The following is a 19,696-nucleotide window of genomic DNA, read 5'->3' as shown; positions in this document are numbered from 1 at the left end:
ATATACACCTGCACCCCTATATACAGCTGTACCCCTATATACAGCTGCACCCCCTATATACAGCTGTACCCCTATATACACCTGCACCCCCCTATATACAGCTGTACCCCTATATACAGCTGTACCCCCCTATATACAGCTGTACCCCCTATATACACCTGCACCCCTATATACACCTGCACCCCCCTATATACAGCTGTAACCCCTATATACACCTGCACCCCTATATACACCTGTACCCCTATATACAGCTGTACCCCTATATACACCTGTACCCCTATATACAGCTGTACCCCTATATACAGCTGTACCCCCCTATATACACCTGCACCCCCTATATACAGCTGTACCCCATATACAGCTACACCCCCCTATATACAGCTGTACCCCTCTATACACCTGTACCCCTATATACACCTGCACCCTATATACACCTGCACCCCCTATATACACCTGCACCCCCTATATACACCTGTACCTCTATATACACCTGTACCCCTATATATACCTGTACCCCCTATATACACCTGCACCCCCTATATACACCTGCACCCCCCTATATACACCTGTACCCCTATATACACCTGTACCCCTATATACACCTGTACCCCTATATACACCTGCACCCCCTATATACACCTGTACCCCATATACAGCTACACCCCCCTATATACAGCTGTACCCCTCTATACACCTGTACCCCTATATACACCTGTACCCCTATATACACCTGCACCCTATATACACCTGCACCCCCTATATACACCTGTACCTCTATATACACCTGTACCCCTATATATACCTGTACCCCCTATATACACCTGCACCCCCTATATACACCTGCACCCCTATATACACCTGTACCCCCTATATACACCTGCACCCCCCTATATACAGCTGTACCCCCTATATACAGCTGTACCGCTATATACACCTACACCCCCTATATACAGCTGTACCCCTATATACACCTGTACCCCTATATACACCTGTACCCCTATATACACCTGTACCCCTATATACACCTGCACCCCTATATACACCTGTACCCCTATATACAGCTGCACCCCCCTATATACAGCTGTACCCCTTTATATAGCTGTACCCCTCTATACACCAGTACCCCTATATACAACTGTACCCCTATATACACCTGCACCCCCTATATACACCTGTACCTCTATATACACATGTACCCCTATATATACCTGTACCCCCTATATACACCTGCACCCCCTATATACACCTGCACCCCTATATACACCTGTACCCCCTATATACTCCTGCACCCCCTATATACAGCTGTACCCCCTATATACAGCTGTACCCCTATATACACCTACACCCCCCTATATACAGCTGTACCCCTATATACACCTGTACCCCTATATACACCTGTACCCCTATATACACCTGCACCCCCTATATACACCTGTACCCCATATACAGCTACACCCCCCTATATACAGCTGTACCCCTCTATACACCTGTACCCCTATATACACCTGTACCCCTATATATACACCTGCACCCCTATATACACCTGTACCCCCCTATATACACCTGTACCCCCCTATATACACCTGTACCCCCTATGTACACCTGCACCCCCTATATACACCTGTACCCCTATATACAGCTGCACCCCCCTATATACAGCTGTACCCCTTTATACAGCTGTACCCCTCTATACACCTGTACCCCTATATACAACTGTACCCCTATATACACCTGCACTCCCTATATACACCTGTACCCCCTATATACACCTGTACCCCTATATACACCTGTACCCTTATATACACTGCTACCCCTATATACACCTGTACCTCTATATACACATGTACCCCTATATACACCTGTACCTCTATATACACCTGTACCCCTATATACACCTGCACCCCCTATATACACACGTGTACCCCCTATATACACCTGTACCCCTACATACACCTGTACCCACTATATACACCTGTACCCCCACCACCCCTATATAGACCTGTATCCCTCCACCCCTATATCCACCTGTACCCCTTTATACACCTGTACCCCTATATACACCTGTACCCCCTATATTCACCTGTACCCCTATATACACCTGTACCCATTTATACACCTATATCCCTTTATACACCTGTACCCCTATATACACCTGTACCCCCAATATACACCTGTACCCACTATATACACCTGTACCCCTTTAAACACCTGTACCCCTATATACACCTGTACCCCCCTATATACACATGTACCCCCACCACCCCTATATAGACCTGTATCCCTCCACCCCTATATCCACCTGTACCCCTTTATACACCTGTACCCCCTATATTCACCTGTACCCCTATATACACCTGTACCCCTTTATACACCTGTTCCCCCTATATACACCTGTATCCCAATATACACCTGTACCCCTATATACACCTGTACCCCCACCACCCCTATATATACCTGTACCCCACCACCTCTATATAGACCTGTACCCCACCACCTCTATATATACCTGTACCCCACCACCTCTATATAGACCTGTACCCCACCACCTCTATATAGACCTGTACCCCACCACCCCTATATAGACCTGTACCCCACCACCCCATATATACCACCCCTATTTACACTTGCATCCCCCAACACCCCTATATACACCTGTATCCCCACCACACCAACTGTATATAATGGGGTGGATATTGGGAGCTGTTACGTGTTACAGAACCACTCAGCACCCAGAATATGTTGTGCAGTTATATGTATGTATAATAGGTTCCATGAGAGATGCATGTCCCTAATGCATCAGCCCACAGGCTGCATCCCTGGGCAGAGGGGACACGATATTCTCCTTTTGTCCGCCCTCCCCCCACCTTTGTAATTCCCACAGTAAACATCGCACCTGCGGCTTTTGTAATGTATGTCTGGCCTGCCGCTTTTCTATTGGCCTGCCCTCTGTATCTGTGTGATATATTCTGTGTCCTGTGAGTAAAGTGTTGTCAGACTGGAAATACGTGGAGAAGCAGTGATCTTTTATATGCGCCCATGTAACCAAGGAATTCCAGCCAGCGTCTTTCATTCAGACTCCAGCCAACGCAGAGTGGACCCCCGAAAATACGGGGTGGTACTGAAAGAGGTACCCCAGCTTGATAGACCCCGTTACACTGGTGGCAGACAGCGGGATATGATACCCCTTCTACAGGAGGAAAGGAATGAATGGAAAACAACTACCAGAAGTTAAAGAGGACTACATTAAAAGATCTGGTGGAAGCCCGAGGGTTGATCGCCAGCAACAAAACAAAAGCGGGTTTGATAGCAGCCATCTTGGAACACGACAGTGCAGCGCCCCCCAATGTGAACGTGGAGGAGACTGAATTCCAGAGGGAGGTAAAGAACAGACTGGCGTTCTATGGCCAGAACCCTGCAGTAGAGATCATACGAGAGGTGATGGCTGATGTGCATACTGATCTGAAGGAAAAGATGGCCAAGCGGATCAGGCTAGAGCTAGCCAAGTTGGAGATGGCAGAGCGGACCAAAGTGGAGCTGGCCAAGATGGAGAGGGCAGAGCGGAGAGAGTCAGTGAGCAGGGAGAGCTCTGGCCTTCGACCAGGTACCTTCAACAGTAAGCCACAAAAAGATCCAGTATAATGCCTTCCGACAGTTGGGGGAGGCAGAGGAAGACATTGATGGCTTTCTGCAGGACTTTGAGCGGCAGTGTGCCCATCATCAAGTAAAGCCGGAGGAACGGGTTCAGATTCTGGCCAGCAAGCTGACAGGCCGGGCAGCGGACGCCTATCGCACGGTACCTGATGAGGACTGTATGGACTATGAGCGGATCAAAGAAGTGATCTTGGCCCGGTATGCGCTGACACCAGAGGCCTACCGCCAAAGGTTCCGCGGACTTATAAAACGCGTAACCGATACCCACGCTGAATGGGCCTGTAAATTACGGCGGTCACTGCTACAGTGGGTACAAGGGAGCCAAGCAACCACTAAGGAGGACGTCCTCCAGCTCTTCCTGTTAGAACAATTTTTTAATGGACTTAACCCCGAGACACAGGAATGACTTCGGGACAGGCGGCCAACGACTCTTGAGGAAGCCGCTCTTCTGGCCGATGAACATCATGATGCCAGGAGGCCGCAGTTGTCCGGATCAAAGATGGTCACTAGGGGCCCGCTCATGGACCTGGAGGGCCCCAAACCACCGAAGATTGTAGGGGGACCAGCTAGAAACCCGGCGTACCACAGTCCCCCTGGGGCGCGATGCCACACCTGTCGTCAGCTGGGCCACCTGCAAAGACAATGTCCCAACCGGACTCAGCATACCCAGTGGCCAAAGGCGGGAACAGCTACCTTCAGCCGGGCTACTGTACACTGCTACCAAGGCGAAGCTGACCCGGCATTGGGGGCTACGACTAACCAAGGGGAGGAAGAGATGGAGGAAGTGCTGCATGAAGTAGACCCCGTGCAGGCAGCCCGGGCAGATAATCGACAACAGCATCGACAGGTCGTGTGGGTTAATGGGAAACGTATGCAGGGACTAAGAGATTCCGGGGCAACTTTGACCCTTGTGAAGCCTCATCTCGTCAGGAACTAAGAGAAGACGGACCGGACAGTGGCAGTCCGTGTAGCAGGGGGAGCTATACATCGACTACCCACTGCCAGGATTCACCTGAACTGGGGAGTCGGGGATGGCCTTGTTGAGGTCGGCGTGATGGAGGATTAGCCTGCAGACGTCTTGCTGGGAAATGACCTGGGGCCCATGTTGTCTGCATTCTTGGTGGCCCCTCTGGCTGAGACATATCCTGTGACCACCCGGAGACAAGCTCGAGCTGCGGAGGCAGAATCACACTCAGAGGAGGCCCAGGTAAGACATCCCAGCCCTGCACGTATTCCCATAGCCAGACACATTTCTTGGGCCACCCCAGATGAATTTAAGAGGGAGTTACTTGAGGATCCTTCATTAGAGGGATATCGTGGGAAGGCACAGGAGGGGAGAGGGGTACTGGAAGGGAAACAGTTTGTATGGAAGCAGGGACTCCTCTACCGGATCACAGAGCAGCACCACACAGGGACGAGCCCCACTATAAAACAACAGCTGGTAGTTCCCAAGAAGTATAGGCAGGAACTACTGCGAATCTCTCATGATATACCCTTGGCCGGGCACTTCGGCGTCAGTCGCACCAGGCATCGTCTGACACAAAACTTCTTTTGGCCGGGGGTAACCTATGATGTTCGTCAGTACTGCCAGACCTGTGACAGTTGTCATCGCATTGGCAAGAGGGGGGATCGATGCAAGGCCAAATTACGCCCCCTCCCCATTGTGGAGGAACCATTAAGCCGAGTAGCGGTCGATCTGATAGGGCCGTTAGCCAAACCCAGTCCGTCCGGGAAAAAGTATATATTGACCGTGGTAGATTATGCCACACGGTATCCAGAGGCGGTTACGTTACCTAACATACTGGCAGAGACGATGACGGCCGCCCTGCTCCAGGTTTTCTCACGGGTTGGATTTCCCCGGGAGATTATCTCGGACCAGGGTACCCAGTTTACAGCAGAGGTGACCAACCAACTGTGGAAGCTGTGCGGCGTAAAGTCCATTAGAAGCACCCCGTACCACCCGCAAACCAATGGGTTGTGTGAACGCTTTAACGGGACATTAAAACAGCTCATTGTGACTTTTACCAGGACCTACAGGGACTGGGAGAAATTCTTGCCACACCTCCTGTTTGCCTATCGGGAGGTGCCCCAAGAATCCACGGGGTTCTCCCCGTTTGAGCTGGTATACGGGAGACGGGTAAGGGGACCCCTAGACTTAGTGCTGGAACACTGGGAAGGGGAGGGCCTCATAGAAGGGGTACCTATTGTACCCTATGTGCTGGAATTCCGAGACCACCTACAGGAGCTGACTCAGGCTGTACGTGAGAACATGCAGGCGACCCAGCGGCGCCAGCGCATATGGTACGATCGGAGGGCCAGAGAGCGCACTTTGGAAATAGGACAGAAGGTCCTGGTGTTAGAGCCCACTAAGCAGAATAAGTTTCAAGCTGCATGGCAGGTAGTGGGGAAAATAGCCGACACAACCTATAATGTCGCCGATTGTAACGACCCCAGGGTTATCCGCATGTTCCACGTGAATATGCTGAAGCCCTACCGGGAGCGCCCTGAAGAGGTAGTGGCCATCTGTGCACCTGAAGCAGAGGATTTAGCCGGACTTCCCTTGCCGGATGTCTTAGGGGAAAGGACTCAGTCTAAAACATGGGACCAGGTACACTTGGATGAAGACCTAGGCCCCCGGGAGAGACAGCAGGCGGAGGCGTTGTTGAGGCTGCGACAGAGGATGTTTTCAGAGAGACCGGGGTACACTCGCCTGGCACAACACAAGGTTGAGACCCAGGATCAGACCCCCTGCGACAAAACCCCTTCCACGTCCCTGAGTCTGTACGAGAGGGGATGCGACAAGAGATACAAGAGATGCTGCGTTTAGGGGTCATTGAAGAGTCAGATAGTCCCTGGGCATCCCCCGTAGTGTTAGTGCCCAAGAAGGATGGGACTACACGGTTTTGTGTAGACTATCGTAAGCTCAATGAGAAAACAGTGACAAGTGCATATGCCATGCCGCGTGTGGATGAGTTGTTAGACCGGCTGGCGGGGGCAAAATATTTGACAACCATCGATCTATGCAAAGGCTACTGGCAGATTCCCCTTAGTCCTGACGCTATTCCCAAGTCGGCATTAGTCACCCCGTTCGGCTTATTCCAGTTTCGAGTTATGCCATTCGGGATGAAGAATGCCCCGGCGACCTTCCAAAGGCTGGCTGACCGGCTTCTGGATGGTCTCCAGGACTATGCTTGTGCCTACCTGGACGACATCGCCATCTACAGTGCGACATGGGAAGAGCATCTAAATCACCTAGAGATAGTATTGGACAGGATCCACCAGGCCGGAATCACCCTGAACCCAAACAAGTGTCACGTGGGCAAAGCAGAGGTTCAGTATTTAGGGCATTGGGTGGGAAGTGGGAAACAGCGACCAGAACCAGCCAAGATTGAGGCCATAGCCAAATGGCCCATCCCACGCGCTAAAACCCAGGTCATGGCGTTTCTAGGGACAACGGGGTATTACAGGAAATTCGTTCCCAATTACAGCAGCGTAGCCAAGCCCCTCACTGATCTGACCCGTAAGAACCAACCCCGCCAGGTAACCTGGACCTCAGAGTGTGAGGAAGCCTTCCGCCAACTAAAAAACGCCCTCACTAATACCCCTGTATTGGCCGCACCCGATCCAACTAGACGTTTCCTTGTTCACACAGACGCTTCTATGTTTGGATTGGGGGCAGTATTGAGCCAAGTCGGGCCGGACGGCCAAGAACACCCGGTAGCTTACCTGAGTCGGAAACTACTGCCCCATGAAGTAAGCTATGCGGCCATCGAGAAGGAGTGCCTGGCGGTAGTATGGGCACTCAAGAAGTTGCAACCATATTTGTATGGACGACAGTTTTCCCTCCTAACGGACCATAATCCCCTAGTCTGGCTTAATCGGGTCTCCGGAGACAACGCCAGATTGCTGCGGTGGAGTTTAGCCCTACAACCTCTGGACTTCACCATCCACCACAGACCCGGCAAACAAAACGGTAACGCCGATGGACTGAGTCGACAAACGGAACTTGTACCAACCCCATAAACTTCGGTCATCCCCAAACCGATCTGTTGAGGATCAGACTGTGTATGCCGATCGTGTCGCTGAAAAGGGGAGCCGTGTTACGTGTTACAGAACCACTCAGCACCCAGAATATGTTGTGCAGTTATATGTATGTATAATAGGTTCCATGTGAGATGCATGTCCCTAATGCATCAGCAGTGTACGCCCTCCCCCACCTTTGTAATTCCCACAGTAAACATCGGCAGGCTCCGGCCACCTGCGGCTTTTGTAATGTATGTCTGACCTGCCGCTTTTCTATTGGCCGGCCCTCTGTATCTGTGTGATATATTCTGTGTCCTGTGAGTAAAGTGTTGTCAGACTGGAAATACATGGAGAAGCAGTGATCTTTTATATGCGCCCATGTAACCAAGGATTTCCAGCCAGCGTCATTCATTCAGACTCCAGCCAACGTAGAGCGGACCTCCAAAAACACGGGGTGGTACTGAAAGAGGTACCCCAGGTTGGGTAGACCCCGTTACTGAAAGAGTGCGTTGTACCTCAGTATTGAAAAAATTCCACAATTATCCCTGTCCCCAAGAAAGTGGGATCCTCTGAGTTGAACGACTATAGACCAGTAGCACTCACATCTGTAGCTATGAAAGTCTTCGAAAGAATTATGATGTCCCACCTGATAAAATTCACGCAGAAGCTATGGGACCCGCTTCAGTTTGCCTATAAGGAGAATCGTTCGGCAAACGACACTGTCAATCTGGCACTGAAGTACATTTTGGATCATACAGATGAACGGCACTCATATGTCCGGATTCTTTTCATGGACTTTAGCTCAGCGTTCAATACCATTGATCCGAATTTACTTCATAAGAAAATGGTAGCTCTTGGAGTCCCTCTCAACTTATGCTTGTGGATTTATAGCTTCCTGACAGCCAGGATACAGAGTGTAAAAGTTGGACCATTCACTTCGGACACCTTGGTCACAAACATCGGGGCACCTCAGGGGTGTGTTTTGTCCCCGTTACTGTTTTCTCTATATACGAATGATTGCATCTCTTCAGCAGACTCAGTAAAAAGCTTGAAATTTGCCGATGATATGACACTGATTGGTCTCATCAGGGGAAATGCTGAAGACTTGTATCGGAGTGAGGTGGAAAGAATATGTGACTGGTGTAAAGCCAATAATCTTGTACTCAACACTAAAAAAACTGCTGAGATGGTTGTGGATTTTAGGAAAGATCAACATGAGATACTTCCAATCTACATCCATGACGAAGTGGTTCTTAGGGTCACAGAGACCAAATTCCTTGGTGTTATCATCTCTCATGATCTTAAATGGGGGAAAAACGTGGATGCTGTTATAAGAAAAGCACAACAGAGGATGTTCTTCCTGCGTCAGCTGAAAAGATATGGTTTGTCTAAGAATCTGCTGATCTTATTCTTTAATGCTGTCATCAGATCTGCGATTTGTTCCTCTCTGATAGTCTGGTATGGGGGAGCCACTGCGCATGACAAACTCCGCTTACAAAGGACTTTCAGAACAGCAGAGAGAATTATAGGCTCCCCCCTGCCTAAAATCCAGGATCTTTATGATAAGAGTATTCGATCCCACGCATTGAAAATTTCATCCGATTCCTCTCACCCGGGACACTCCTCATTCCAACTACTCCCTTCAGGACGTCACTTCAGAGTCCCCAAATGCAGCACCAACCGCCATATGAACAGCTTCTATCCACTCTCTGTTCAACAATTAAATCGTCATGTGTAGACTATATACTGTATCTGTCTTGTTAGATGTTACTTGTTGTATCTGTTGTTATATATTATGTTGCCTCTTTGCCACAAAGAATTCCTTGTATATATGTAATATGTACTTGGCGATAATAAATTTGATTGATTGATTGATTGATTGTTACAGGAGCGATATATAATGGGGCGAATATTGGGAGCAATATATAATGGGGTGAATATTGGGAGTGGTATATGATTAGGTGGATATTGGGAGTGATGTATAATGGGGTGGATATTGGAAGCGATATATAATGGGGTGGATATTGGGAGTGATATATAATTGGGTGGATATTGGGAGCGATATATAATGGAGTGGATATTGGGAGCAATATATAATGGAGTGGATATTGGGAGTGATATATAATGGGGTGGATATTGGGAGCGATATATAATGGGGTGGATATTGGGAGTGATATATAATTGGGTGGATATTGGGAGCTATATATAATGGGGTGGATATTGGGAGCGATATATAATGGGGTGGATATTGGGAGCGATATATAATGGGGTGGATATTGGGAGCGATATGTAATGGGGTGGATATTGGGAGCGATTTATAATGGGGTGGATATTGGAAGCGATATATAATGGGGTGGATATTGGAAGCGATATATAATGGGGTGGATATTGGAAGCGATATATAATGGGGTGGATATTAGAAGCGATATATAATGGGGTGGATATTGGGAGCGATATAATGGGGTGGATATTGGAAGCGATATATAATGGGGTGGATATTGGGAGCGATATATAATGGGGTGGATATTGGGAGCGATATATAATGGAGTGGATATTGGGAGCGATATATAATGGAGTGGATATTGGGAGCGATATATAATGGGGTGGATATTGGGAGCGATATATAATGGGGTGGATATTGGGAGCGATATATAATGGGGTGGATATTGGGAGCGATATATAATGGGGTGGATATTGGGAGCGATATATAATGGGTGGATATTGGGAGCGATATATAATGGGGTGGATATTGGGAGTGATATATAATGGGATGGAAATTAGGAGCGATATATAATGGGGTGGATATTGGGAGCGATATATAATGGGGTGGATATTGGAAGCGATATATAATGGGGTGGATATTGGGAGCGATATATAATGGGGTGGATATTGGGAGCGATATATAATGGGGTGGATATTGGGAGTGATATATAATGGGATGGAAATTAGAAGCGATATATAATGGGGTGGATATTGGGAGCGATATATAATGGGGTGGATATTGGAAGCGATATATAATGGGGTGGATATTGGGAGTGATATATAATGGGGTGGATATTGGGAGCGATATATAATGGAGTGGATATTGGGAGCGATATATAATGGAGTGGATATTGGGAGTGATATATAATGGGGTGGATATTGGGAGCGATATATAATGGGGTGGATATTGGGAGCGATATATAATGGGGTGGATATTGGGAGCGATATATAATGGGGTGGATATTGGGAGCGATATATAATGGAGTGGATATTGGGAGCGATATATAATGGGTGGATATTGGGAGCGATATATAATGGGGTGGATATTGGGAGTGATATATAATGGGATGGAAATTAGGAGCGATATAAAATGGGGTGGATATTGGGAGCGATATATAATGGGGTGGATATTGGAAGCGATATATAATGGGGTGGATATTGGGAGCGATATATAATGGGGTGGATATTGGGAGCGATATATAATGGAGTGGATATTGGGAGCGATATATAATGGGTGGATATTGGGAGCGATATATAATGGGGTGGATATTGGGAGTGATATATAATGGGATGGAAATTAGGAGCGATATATAATGGGGTGGATATTGGGAGCGATATATAATGGGGTGGATATTGGAAGCGATATATAATGGGGTGGATATTGGGAGTGATATATAATGGGGTGGATATTGGGAGCGATATATAATGGAGTGGATATTGGGAGCGATATATAATGGAGTGGATATTGGGAGTGATATATAATGGGGTGGAAATTGGGAGCGATATATAATGGGGTGGATATTGGGAGTGATATATAATGGAGTGGATATTGGGAGCGATATATAATGGGGTGGATATTGGGAGCGATATATAATGGGATGGAAATTAGGAGCGATATATAATGGGGTGGATATTGGGAGCGATTTATAATGGGGTGGATATTGGAAGCGATATATAATGGGGTGGATATTGGAAGCGATATATAATGGGGTGGATATTGGGAGTGATATGTAATGGGGTGGATATTGGGAGCGATATATAATGGAGTGGATATTGGGAGCGATATATAATGGGGTGGATATTGGGAGCGATATATAATGGGATGGAAATTAGGAGCGATATATAATGGGGTGGATATTGGGAGCGATTTATAATGGGGTGGATATTGGAAGCGATATATAATGGGGTAGATATTGGGAGCGATATATAATGGGGTGGATATTGGGAGAGATATATAATGGAGTGGATATTGGGAACGATATACTGTATAATGGAGTGGATATTGGGAGCGATATATAATGGGGTGGATATTGGGAGCGATATATAATGGGGTGGATATTGGGAGTGATATATAATGGAGAGGATATTGAGGGTGATATTTAATGGGGTGGATATTGGGAGCGATATATAATGGGGTGGATATTGGGAGTGATATATAATGGGGTGAATATTGGGAGTGATATGTAATGGGGTGGATATTGGGAGCGATATATAATGGGGTGGATATTGGGAGTGATATATAATGGGGTGGATATTGGGAGTGATATATAATGGAGAGGATATTGAGGGTGATATATGGGGTGGATATTGGGAGCGATATATAATGGGGTGGATATTGGGAGTGATATATAATGGGGTGGATATTAGGAGTGATATATAATAGGGTGGATATTGAGGGTGATATATAATGGGGTGGATATTGGGAGTGATATATAATGGGGTGGATATTGGGAGTGATATATAATGGAGAGGATATTGAGGGTGGTATATAATGGGGTGGATATTGGGAGCGATATATAATGGGGTGGATATTGGGAGTGATATATAATGGGGTGAATATTGGGAGTGATATATAATGCAGAGGATATTGAGGGTGATATATAATGGGGTGGATATTGGGAGCGATATATAATGGGGTGGATATTGGGAGCGATATATAATGGGGTGGATATTGGGAGTGATATATAATGGGGTGGATATTGGGAGTGATATATAATGGAGAGGATATTGAGGGTGATATATAATGGGGTGGATATTGGGAGCGATATATAATGGGGTGGATATTGGGAGTGATATATAATGGGGTGGATATTGGGAGTGATATATAATGGGGTGGATATTGGGAGCGATATATAATGGGGTGGATATTGGGAGTGATAGATAATGAGGTGGATATTGGGAGTGATATATAATGGGGTGGATATTGGGAGTGATATATAATGGGGTGGATATTGGGAGCGATATTCCGATATATAATGGGGTGGATATTGAGGGTGATATATAATGGGGTGGATATTGGGAGTGATATATAATGGGGTGGATATTGAGGGTGATATATAATGGGGTGGATATTGGGAGTGATATATAATAGGGTGGATATTGAGGGTGATATATAATGGGGTGGATATTGGGAGTGATATATAATGGGGTGGATATTGGGAGTGATATATAATGGAGAGGATATTGAGGGTGATATATAATGGGGTGGATATTGGGAGCGATATATAATGGGGTGGATATTGGGAGTGATATATAATGCGGTGGATATTGGGAGTGATATATAATGGGGTGGATATTGGGAGCGATATATAATGGGGTGGATAATGGGAGTGATATATAATGGGGTGGATATTGAGGGTGATATATAATGGGGTGGATATTGGGAGTGATATATAATGGGGTGGATATTGAGGGTGATATATAATGGGGTGGATATTGAGGGTGATATATAATGGGGTGGATATTGAGGGTGATATATAATGGGGTGGATATTGAGGGTGATATATAATGGGGTGGATATTGAGGGTGATATATAATGGGGTGGATATTGAGGGTGATATATAATGGGGTGGATATTGAGGGCGATATATAATGGGGTGGATATTGAGGGTGATAGATAATGGGGTGGATATTGGGAGTGATATATAATGGGGTGGATATTGGGAGTGATATATAATGGGGTGGATATTGGGAGCGATATTCCGATATATAATGGGGTGGATATTGAGGGTGATATATAATGGGGTGGATATTGGGAGTGATATATAATGGGGTGGATATTGAGGGTGATATATAATGGGGTGGATATTGGGAGTGATATATAATAGGGTGGATATTGAGGGTGATATATAATGGGGTGGATATTGGGAGTGATATATAATGGGGTGGATATTGGGAGTGATATATAATGGAGAGGATATTGAGGGTGATATATAATGGGGTGGATATTGAGAGCGATATATAATGGGGTGGATATTGGGAGTGATATATAATGGGGTGGATATTGGGAGTGATATATAATGGGGTGGATATTGGGAGCGATATATAATGGGGTGGATATTGGGAGTGATATATAATGGGGTGGATATTGGGAGTGATATATAATGGGGTGGATATTGAGGGTGATATATAATGGGGTGGATATTGAGGGTGATATATAATGGGGTGGATATTGAGGGTGATATATAATGGGGTGGATATTGAGGGTGATATATAATGGGGTGGATATTGAGGGTGATATATAATGGGGTGGATATTGGGAGTGATATATAATGGGGTGGATATTGGGAGTGATATATAATGGAGAGGATATTGAGGGTGATATATAATGGGGTGGATATTGAGAGCGATATATAATGGGGTGGATATTGGGAGTGATATATAATGGGGTGGATATTGGGAGTGATATATAATGGGATGGATATTGAGAGCGATATATAATGGGGTGGATATTGAGGGTGATATATAATGGGGTGGATATTGGGAGTGATATATAATGGGGTGGATATTGAGGGTGATATATAATGGGGTGGATATTGAGGGTGATATATAATGGGGTGGATATTGAGGGTGATATATAATGGGGTGGATATTGAGGGTGATATATAATGGGGTGGATATTGAGGGTGATATATAATGGGGTGGATATTGGGAGCGATATATAATGGGGTGGATATTGAGGGTGATATATAATGGGGTGGATATTGAGGGTGATATATAATGGGGTGGATATTGAGGGTGATATATAATGGGGTGGATATTGAGGGTGATATATAATGGGGTGGATATTGAGGGTGATATATAATGGGGTGGATATTGAGGGTGATATATAATGGGGTGGATATTGAGGGTGATATATAATGGGGTGGATATTGAGGGCGATATATAATGGGGTGGATATTGAGGGTGATAGATAATGGGGTGGATATTGGGAGTGATATATAATGGGGTGGATATTGGGAGTGATATATAATGGGGTGGATATTGGGAGCGATATTCCGATATATAATGGGGTGGATATTGAGGGTGATATATAATGGGGTGGATATTGGGAGTGATATATAATGGGGTGGATATTGAGGGTGATATATAATGGGGTGGATATTGGGAGTGATATATAATAGGGTGGATATTGAGGGTGATATATAATGGGGTGGATATTGGGAGTGATATATAATGGGGTGGATATTGGGAGTGATATATAATGGAGAGGATATTGAGGGTGATATATAATGGGGTGGATATTGAGAGCGATATATAATGGGGTGGATATTGGGAGTGATATATAATGGGGTGGATATTGGGAGTATTATATAATGGGGTGGATATTGGGAGCGATATATAATGGGGTGGATATTGGGAGTGATATATAATGGGGTGGATATTGGGAGTGATATATAATGGGGTGGATATTGAGGGTGATATATAATGGGGTGGATATTGAGGGTGATATATAATGGGGTGGATATTGAGGGTGATTTATAATGGGGTGGATATTGAGGGTGATATATAATGGGGTGGATATTGAGGGTGATATATGATGGGGTGGATATTGGGAGTGATATATAATGGGGTGGATATTGGGAGTGATATATAATGGAGAGGATATTGAGGGTGATATATAATGGGGTGGATATTGAGGGTGATATATAATGGGGTGGATATTGAGGGTGATTTATAATGGGGTGGATATTGAGGGTGATATATAATGGGGTGGATATTGAGGGTGATATATGATGGGGTGGATATTGGGAGTGATATATAATGGGGTGGATATTGGGAGTGATATATAATGGAGAGGATATTGAGGGTGATATATAATGGGGTGGATATTGAGAGCGATATATAATGGGGTGGATATTGGGAGTGATATATAATGGGGTGGATATTGGGAGTGATATATAATGGGATGGATATTGAGAGCGATATATAATGGGGTGGATATTGAGGGTGATATATAATGGGGTGGATATTGGGAGTGATATATAATGGGGTGGATATTGAGGGTGATATATAATGGGGTGGATATTGAGGGTGATATATAATGGGGTGGATATTGAGGGTGATATATAATGGGGTGGATATTGAGGGTGATATATAATGGGGTGGATATTGAGGGTGATATATAATGGGGTGGATATTGAGGGTGATATATAATGGGGTGGATATTGAGGGTGATATATAATGGGGTGGATATTGAGGGCGATATATAATGGGGTGGATATTGAGGGTGATATATAATGGGGTGGATATTGAGGGTGATATATAATGGGGTGGATATTGAGGGTGATATATAATGGGGTGGATATTGAGGGTGATATATAATGGGGTGGATATTGAGGGTGATATATAATGGGGTGGATATTGAGGGTGATATATAATGGGGTGGATATCGAGGGCGATATATAATGGGGTGGATATTGAGGGTGATATATAATGGGGTGGATATTGAGGGTGATATATAATGGGGTGGATATTGAGGGTGATATATAATGGGGTGGATATTGGGAGTGATATATAATGGGGTGGATATTGGGAGTGATATATAATGGAGAGGATATTGAGGGTGATATATAATGGGGTGGATATTGAGAGCGATATATAATGGGGTGGATATTGGGAGTGATATATAATGGGGTGGATATTGGGAGTGATATATAATGGGATGGATATTGAGAGCGATATATAATGGGGTGGATATTGAGGGTGATATATAATGGGGTGGATATTGGGAGTGATATATAATGGGGTGGATATTGAGGGTGATATATAATGGGGTGGATATTGAGGGTGATATATAATGGGGTGGATATTGAGGGTGATATATAATGGGGTGGATATTGAGGGTGATATATAATGGGGTGGATATTGAGGGTGATATATAATGGGGTGGATATTGAGGGTGATATATAATGGGGTGGATATTGAGGGTGATATATAATGGGGTGGATATTGAGGGCGATATATAATGGGGTGGATATTGAGGGTGATATATAATGGGGTGGATATTGAGGGTGATATATAATGGGGTGGATATTGAGGGTGATATATAATGGGGTGGATATTGAGGGTGATATATAATGGGGTGGATATTGAGGGTGATATATAATGGGGTGGATATTGAGGGTGATATATAATGGGGTGGATATCGAGGGCGATATATAATGGGGTGGATATTGAGGGTGATATATAATGGGGTGGATATTGAGGGTGATATATAATGGGGTGGATATTGAGGGTGATATATAATGGGGTGGATATTGGGAGTGATATATAATGGGGTGGATATTGGGAGTGATATATAATGGAGAGGATATTGAGGGTGATATATAATGGGGTGGATATTGAGAGCGATATATAATGGGGTGGATATTGGGAGTGATATATAATGGGGTGGATATTGGGAGTGATATATAATGGGATGGATATTGAGAGCGATATATAATGGGGTGGATATTGAGGGTGATATATAATGGGGTGGATATTGGGAGTGATATATAATGGGGTGGATATTGAGGGTGATATATAATGGGGTGGATATTGAGGGTGATATATAATGGGGTGGATATTGAGGGCGATATATAATGGGGTGGATATTGAGGGTGATATATAATGGGGTGGATATTGAGGGCGATATATAATGGGGTGGATATTGAGGGTGATATATAATGGGGTGGATATTGGTAGTTATGTACAATGTTGGATGCACACGTTGCACTGCTCTTTTCTTCCAGTTGGTGGCGGCCGTGAATGGTTTAGCAATTAGCGGCGCATGCGCGGTGCGGTCTGTCAGGGACGCGCACGTTATTTGCAGCTTGACGGGAGCGAGGAAGACGCACAAGAAAAACGGAGAAATCGGGCCCGGAGGAGACACTGACCGGTGTGTGAGGAGGAGGGGGACACTGACCGGTGTGTGGGGAGGAGGAGGGGGGGGGACACTGACCGGTGTGTGGGGAGGAGGAGGAGGGGGACACTGACCGGTGTGTGAGGAGGAGGAGGAGGGGACACTGACCGGTGTGTGGGGAGGAGGAGGAGGGGGACACTGACCGGTGTGTGGGGAGGAGGAGGAGGGGGACACTGACCGGTGTGTGGGGAGGAGGAGGAGGGGGACACTGACCGGTGTGTGGGGAGGAGGAGGAGGGGACACTGACCGGTGTGTGGGGAGGAGGAGGAGGGGACACTGACCGGTGTGTGGGGAGGAGGAGGGGGGGGGGGACACTGACCGGTGTGTGGGGAGGAGGAGGAGGGGGACACTGACCGGTGTGTGGGGAGGAGGAGGAGGGGGACACTGACCGGTGTGTGGGGAGGAGGAGGAGGGGACACTGACCGGTGTGTGGGGAGGAGGAGGAGGGGACACTGACCGGTGTGTGGGGAGGAGGAGGAGGGGACACTGACCGGTGTGTGGGGAGGAGGAGGGGGGGGGGGACACTGACCGGTGTGTGGGGAGGAGGAGGAGGGGGACACTGACCGGTGTGTGGGGAGGAGGAGGAGGGGGACACTGACCGGTGTGTGGGGAGGAGGAGGAGGGGACACTGACCGGTGTGTGGGGAGGAGGAGGGGGGGGGACACTGACCGGTGTGTGGGGAGGAGGAGGGGGGGGGACACTGACCGGTGTGTGAGGAGGAGGAGGGGGGGGGACACTGACCGGTGTGTGGGGAGGAGGAGGGGGGGGGACACTGACCGGTGTGTGGGGAGGAGGAGGGGGGGGGGACACTGACCGGTGTGTGGGGAGGAGGAGGGGGGGGGGACACTGACCGGTGTGTGGGGAGGAGGAGGGGGGGGGGACACTGACCGGTGTGTGAGGAGGAGGAGGGGGGGGACACTGACCGGTGTGTGAGGAGGGGGACACTGACCGGTGTGTGGGGAGGAGGAGGGGGGGACACTGACCGGTGTGTGAGGAGGAGGAGGGGAGGGGACACTGACCGGTGTGTGAGGAGGAGGAGGGGAGGGGACACTGACCGGTGTGTGAGGAGGGGGACACTGACCGGTGTGTGAGGAGCAGGAGGGGGGGAGACACTGACCGGTGTGTGGGGAGGAGGAGGGGGGGGGACACTGACCTGTGTGTGAGGAGGAGAGAACCTGACCGGTGTGTGAGGAGGAGGAGGGGGACACTGACCGGTGTGTGGGGAGGAGGAGGGGGGGGGACACTGACCGGTGTGTGGGGAGGAGGAGGGGGGGGGACACTGACCGGTGTGTGGGGAGGAGGAGGGGGGGGGACACTGACCGGTGTGTGGGGAGGAGGAGGGGGGGGGACACTGACCGGTGTGTGGGGAGGAGGAGGGGGGGGGACACTGACCGGTGTGTGGGGAGGAGGAGGGGGGGGGACACTGACCGGTGTGTGAGGAGGAGGAGGGGGGGGACACTGACCGGTGTGTGGGGAGGAGGAGGGGGGGGGACACTGACCGGTGTGTGAGGAGGAGGAGGGGGGGGACACTGACCGGTGTGTGAGGAGGGGGACACTGACCGGTGTGTGAGGAGCAGGAGGGGGGGGGACACTGACCGGTGTGTGAGGAGGAGGAGGGGGGGGGACACTGACCTGTGTGTGAGGAGGAGAGAACCTGACCGGTGTGTGAGGAGGAGGAGGGGGACACTGCCCGGTGTGCGAGGAGGAGGAGCGGGACACTGACTGGTGTGTGAGGAGGAGGGAACCTGGCCGGTATTTGAGGAGGAGGAGAAGGGGGTCAGTGATCGGTATGTGAGGAGGAGGAGGACACTGATCGGTATGTGAGGAGGAGACCTCCTAATATAACCCCCAGACATT

At 47.5% G+C, this 19,696-nt stretch overlaps 1 protein-coding gene across 1 annotated transcript in view; it reads left to right on the top strand.

Moving 5' to 3' along the window:
* Nucleotides 1–17,657: 17,657 nt before the first annotated feature.
* Nucleotides 17,658–19,696, top strand: part of PIK3C2A (phosphatidylinositol-4-phosphate 3-kinase catalytic subunit type 2 alpha) — a 98,623-nt gene continuing 96,584 nt past the window's right edge. The window contains exon 1 of the mRNA XM_073550766.1: nt 17,658–17,815. The gene's annotated coding sequence lies outside the window, so the exon portion shown is untranslated. The remainder of the gene's footprint in view (nt 17,816–19,696) is intronic.

The sequence above is a fragment of the Dendrobates tinctorius genome, unplaced genomic scaffold (assembly GCF_039654945.1).
Source record: "Dendrobates tinctorius isolate UK_male_01 unplaced genomic scaffold, ASM3965494v1 ptg000168l, whole genome shotgun sequence".
Lineage (NCBI taxonomy): Eukaryota > Metazoa > Chordata > Amphibia > Anura > Dendrobatidae > Dendrobates > Dendrobates tinctorius.
The sequence above is the reverse complement of the archived record's forward strand: the minus strand, read 5'-3'. Positions and strand labels throughout refer to the sequence as shown.